Source organism: Sus scrofa, chromosome 3 (assembly GCF_000003025.6).
Source record: "Sus scrofa isolate TJ Tabasco breed Duroc chromosome 3, Sscrofa11.1, whole genome shotgun sequence".
NCBI lineage: Eukaryota > Metazoa > Chordata > Mammalia > Artiodactyla > Suidae > Sus > Sus scrofa.
The window spans coordinates 52449227-52454836 of record NC_010445.4 but is presented as its reverse complement, the minus strand read 5'-3'; positions in this window follow the sequence as shown (position 1 = coordinate 52454836).

Genomic DNA, 5610 nt, shown 5'->3' with positions numbered 1-5610 from the left:
TTTTTTTTTTTTTTAATGAGAACGGCTATGGGTGGAATTGTGTCCCCACAAAAGGGTATGTTGAAGTCCTGACCACCTATACTTAGATTGTGACCTCATGTGGAAATAGGGCCATTGTAGATGTCATTAGTTAAGGTGACGCTGGGCCCTAATCCAGTATGACTGGTGTCTTTATACAAAGATGGGCGTGTGAAGGTGCAGAGACAAAGGAAAACACGGTGGAAAATGAAGGCAGAGGCTGGCACACCTATGCTGCCACAGGCACAGAACATCTGCATCTACCAACAGCTGAAAGACAGGTAAAGAACAGTCTTTCTCAAGAGGCTTTGGAGGAAGGATGGCTTGGCTAACACCTTGGTTTTAGATATCTGGCCTTCAGAAATGTGAAATGATAAATTTCTGCTGTTTTAAGCCACACAATTTGTAGTATTTTGGTGTGGTGGTCCGAGGAAACTAATACCATTTCTTATTTATTTATTTATGTATTTTTTAGTTTTTCATCTTCAGTAACGAAATTTTTTTGTTGTTGTTGTTCATTTTTGTTTTCGCTTTTTGTTTTTTTTTTTGTTTTTGTTTTTTTTTTTTTTGCTTTTTTGCTTTTTAGGGCCCCATCTGCAGCATATGGAAGTTCCCAGGCTAGGGGTGGTATCGGAGTTATAGCCACTGGCCTGCACCAGAGCCATAGCAACCCCAGATCCAAGCCATGTCTATGACCTACACCACAGCTCATGGCAATGCTGGATCCCCAACCCACTGAGCGAGTACAGGGATTGAACTGGCATCCTCATGGATACTAGTTGGATTCATTTCCACTGTGCCACAATGGGAACTCCCAGTATTGAACATTTTTCAGACTTGAATTTTTTTTCTGAGTAAGCCTGAGTTTTAATACGAATTGTTGATTTTTTTTCACTTTCCATATGAATTTTTTTTGGTCTTTTTGTCTTTTTAGGGCCACACTTGTGGCATATGGAGGTTCCTAAGCTATGGGTCTAATTGGATCTGAGCTGCGTCTGTGACCTACACCACAGCTCACAGCAAAGCTGGATCCTTAACCCACTGAGTGAGGCCAGGGATTGAACCCGAAACGTCATGGTTCCTAGTCGGATTCATTTCTGCTGCACCATGATGGGAACTCCTGGATCATTTTTATTAATCCAAAGTTTGTTTAGCTCTGGGTTTCATGATTTCTGAGTAAATAATGAAATATGTATGCTTTTATTATTGGTTTCTAATTTTATTAAATTATTATTAGAATCTATGGCCTATCAATTTCCTAATTTTTAAATTTCTTAAAATTTTCTTTTTGTGTGCCTGAGAACTTAATTTTGTCAGTGTTACATGGACAAATGGGAAAAAATTCTCTATTTGAGGTAACATTGCATATGCACCTATTAATTGACTTTCTTGATTATTTTGTTAAATTTCTCTATGTCCTTACGCATGTTAACTTGATTCCATTTTCTAAGCAGTATTTTATAATTTCCCTGTATGATGGTATTTTGATTTATTTAAAATTTTTTAAATTAATATTTTAATTTTAACTTATAGATTCATGTGCAATGGTAAGAAAGAATGCAGAAAGGCATTATCACTGAAAATGATGGTGGAGTAGAGACCTTCAGGGCTCTGACCTTCCATAGACATAATAAGCTAAAAAGTCAAGATTTGCAGTACTCTGGGATCTAGTCAAAACCTTACAACAATCAGGAAGAAGCTCAAGAAAGAAGTTGCTTTATTGTAGTAAGTGAGCACCACTGTTCTTTAAATTTAAATTTCCTGTCTACCTTCCCCCACTATCTGATCAGTGGTGGCCGTGAAATTGGCAGCCTACACTCCTAATGCAGGTTCCTAGTGCCAGAGGGAGCACCCATTCTCAAGATTTGTCATTGTGTGTTTTGACCATTGGTAGTTCCCTGAAGGACTGGTGCCAGGGTTTGTCTTATTTCACCTATCTCTGAATAGTCAGAAGAAAGATTTAGAGGACTTGAATGTTGGGATTATCAAGTCTGAGGAGCTTAAAGATAAAAAATGACTTGTGGAGACCCACCAAGTGTATTAACAAATGTAAAATAGTAGTCTCAGAAGGAGAGGAGAGAGAAAGGGGCAAAAATGATGTTCTAAGAAATAATGGACTATTACTTCCCAAATTTGATAAAAAGACCTGAATCTACACATCTGAGAATCTCAATAAATTCCAAATAGGACGAACTCACAGAGATACATACCCAGTCATATTATAATCAAATCCTCTTAAGATACAAAGAAAGAATTTTGAAAGTAAGAAGACTGAAGCACTTGTCATCTACAAAGCATCTTCAATAAGATTAACAGTAAATTTCTCTTCAGAAACCAGGGAGGCCAGAAGTCAGTAGGGTGACATATTTAAAATGATGATAGAGGAGTTCTTTTCATGGCTCAGTGGTTAACAAACCCGACTAGTATTCATGAGGATGTGGGTTCAATCCCTGGCCTTACTCAGTGGGTTAAGGATCTGGTATTGCCCTGAGCTGTGGTGTAGGTCACAGACATGGTTCGGATCCCAAGTTGCTGTGGCTGTGGTGTCAGCCAGCAGCTGTAGCTCTGATTTGACCCATAACCTGGGAACCTCCATATGTCACAGGTGTGGACCTAAAAAGAGAAAAGACAAAAAAATAAAAAATAAAAATTAAATGATGAAAGAAAAAAACTAAGAAATGTTCTATATATGGCAAAACTACCTTTCAAAAGTGTGGGACAAGTTAAGACCTTGCAAGATAGACAAAAACTGAGATAGCATGTCATTAGTTGATCTGCCCTGAAAGAAATGCTAAAGAGAGTCCTTCAGACTGAAATAAAAGGGCATGAGGCAGTAACTAGAAGCCCTATAAAGAAAAAAGGACAGCAATGGTAGCTACATAGAAAAACCAGTGTTAGTGAATTTTTGGTTTTAACGGCTTTGTTATTTTGTAAAAATGCAAAAAAACCAATAATTAGAAATCCCTATTAATGGGGACATGGTGTATAAAGATGCCATTTGTAAGAATAACAACATAAAGGGGTGGATGGAGATGCATTTTTATATGCTATTGAAACTAAGTTGGGTTAATTCAGATTTGATTGTTTTAAAGGCAAGATGTCAATTGTATTCCCCAGGGTAACTAATAAGAAAAAAAATACACAAAAAAGAACAGAAAAAAAAATTGTACACTAGAAAAAAATTAGTCACAAAAGAAAGCAGTAAGTGGAGAATTGAGGAACAAAATGATATGACATATAGAAAAAATGGCAGAAGTAAATCCTTCCATACCAGTAATTACTTCAAATGTAAGTGGATAGAGGCAGAGATTTGTAGAATGGATGAAGAACCATGATTCAACTATATGGTATCTATAAGAGACTCACTTTATATCTAAAGGCACATATAGGTTGAGAGTGAAAGGATGGAAAAAGATATTCCATGTAAACAGTAACCAAAAGAGAGCTAAGGTGGCTATTACAATACCAGATATAGACGCAAAAATTGTTATGGGACAAGGGAGGCCATTATATATTGATAAAGGAGTCCATCAAAAAATTTAACCATCATAAACATAAATGAAGCTAAAAAGAGAGCCCCAAAATTTGTGAAACAAAAACTGACAGAATTGAAGGGAGAAATACATATTTCTGCAACAGCTGGAGATGTCAAAACTCTGCTTTCAATAATGAATAGAACACCTAGATAGAGGATTAATAAGAAAACATAGGACTTGTACAGTACTACTAACCTAATGAACATATACAGGACACTCCACCCAACAACAACAGAACATACATCCTTCTCAAGGGTATATGGACATTCTCCAGGATAGACCACATGTTAGGCCACAAAATGAATCTCAGTAAATTTATAAATATTGAAATCACACAAAATATCTCTCCCAACAACAATGGAATGAAATTATAAATGAATAAGATAAGTGGAAAATTCACACGTGTTGAAATTAAACCACACATTAAAAAAGTAGGTCAAAGAAATTACAAGGGAAATTAGAAAATAGAGACAAATGAAAAGGAAAAAAAAGACAATATGCCTAAATTTATAGGATGCAGTGAAGGCAGTGCTCAGAGAGAAATTCATAGCTATAAACATGTACATAAAAAAGAAGATCACAAACTTCCTAACTTTATACCTTAAGTAAATAGAAAAAGAAGAGCAAGCTAAACCCAACATTAGCAGAAGGAAGGAAATAAAAAAGATCAGAGTGAAGATGAACAAATAGAGAATAGAAAAACAATAAAGACAATCAATGAAACCAAAAGATGGCTTTTGAAAATATTGATCAAATTTATAATCTTTTAACTGGATAGACCAAGAAAAAAGATTCAAATTACTAAAATCAGAAATGAAAGTAGAGGCGTTAATCTAGACCTTATAAAAGGACTATAAAAGCAATAATATGAGCAACTATAATATGAGCAATTATATTTCAAAAATTAGATGATCTAGACAAAATGAACAAATCCCTAGTGACACACAAACTACCAAAATTGATTCAAGAAAAAAGAGAAAATCTGAACAGACATAAAAAGTAAAGAAATAGAATCAGTAGCCCAAATCTCCCAACAAAGGAAAGCCCAGGACCATAAGTCTTCTTTTGTGAATTCTGTAGATCAGCTAAGAATTAACACCAGCCGTTATCAAATTCCAAAATAGAAGACTAAGGAACACTTCTAAATGCATTCTAGGAGGCCATCCTTACTCTGATACAAAAGCCATATAAATACATCACAAAAAATCTATAGGCATCAATATTCTTTATAAATTAGAGGTAAAAATCCTCAACAAACTGCTAGCAAAATGAATACTCAACATATTAAGAGGATTATAGACCATAACTAAGAGGGATTTATTCCAGGAATGCAAAGGTGATTCAACACATGAAAATTAATCATTTTAATACACCACATTAACAGAAAGAGGGGAGAAAAACCACATGATCATCTCAGTTAGTACAAAGAAAGAATTTGACAAATTTCAATACACTTTCATGATTAATAACACTCAACAAACTAGGAATAAAGGGAAGTTGGTATGATAAAGGACATTTATGAAAAACCACAGCTAACTTCATACTCAATGGTGAAAGATTGAAAGTTTCTCCCCTAAAAAACAGGAACAAGACAAAAATGCCTGCTCATGGCATTTCTATTCAGCATTTCCTGGGAAGTTATAACCAGAGCAGTCCAATAAGAAAAAGAAATTAAGACATCAAAATTACACAGAAAGAAGTAAAATTATCCCTGCTTTTAGATGATGTATAGATAATGTGTAGAAAATCCTAAAGAATCCACAAAAAAATTATTGGAAAAGTAGCAGGATATAAGATTAACAAGCAAAAATCAATCATATTTTTCTATATTAGGAAAAAATGATACAAATAAGACATTAATTTACAATAATATCAAAAAGAACAAAATACTTAGGAATAAATTTACCAAAGGAAGGGTAAGACTTGTACACTGAAAATGACAAGCCATTGCTGAAAGACATTCATGGAGACTTAAATAGAAAATATATTCTGTAGTCATGGCTTGGAAGACTTAATATTGTTAAGATGGCAGTACTACCCAAAGGGACCTAAGAAT